The sequence below is a fragment of the Stomoxys calcitrans genome, chromosome 1, assembly GCF_963082655.1.
Source record: "Stomoxys calcitrans chromosome 1, idStoCalc2.1, whole genome shotgun sequence".
Classification (NCBI taxonomy): Eukaryota; Metazoa; Arthropoda; class Insecta; order Diptera; family Muscidae; genus Stomoxys; species Stomoxys calcitrans.
The window spans coordinates 254,689,558-254,690,240 of record NC_081552.1 but is presented as its reverse complement, the minus strand read 5'-3'; positions in this window follow the sequence as shown (position 1 = coordinate 254,690,240).

Here is a 683-nt window from a genome sequence, read left to right as displayed (position 1 = left end):
GATTTTGAAAAAAATCAATAAAATGTTCAGAAATGTTTTGCTCACGCACATCCTTTAAAGGAACTACGAGGATACAAACTTCATATCAATTGGTTGAGTCGTATTCAAGCTTCTTGGGAGATTGGTTTTATGGAAGCTATAGCTGGTAAAAGTCTGATTGGTGGAATTACCCACTTAATGCAATTTCAGCCAAATCGGATAACAACTGCGGCTTCCAGGGGCTAAAATCGGGATATTTGAGCTGTATCAGGTTATACACCGATTTGGATCATATTTACTACGTGTGTTTAAGATCATAACAAAACTCTCCTTGCAAAAATTAACCCAAATTGGAAACAAGTAACAAGGCGTTAAGTTTGGCCGGGCCGAACTTTTTATACCCACCATCTCGGGTATATGTGAAACACCTTTCGTCAAAATCCGGTGAAAAATGCATACCTTATGCCCCATAGCAGCTATATCGAAATATGTTCCGATTTGGGCCAAATACTAAAAATTACAAGTCATTGTGTCATTGTACTAATAAATTCAAGTCATTCAATTGTGTATAACAAAATATTGGTCTTTTTAGTAGTTATATCTAAAAATAAACTGATCTGAACCATATACGACACGGTATCGAAAAGCCTAACACAAGCCATTGTGTCAAATTTCAGTGAAATCGCTGAAATATAAATGCGCCT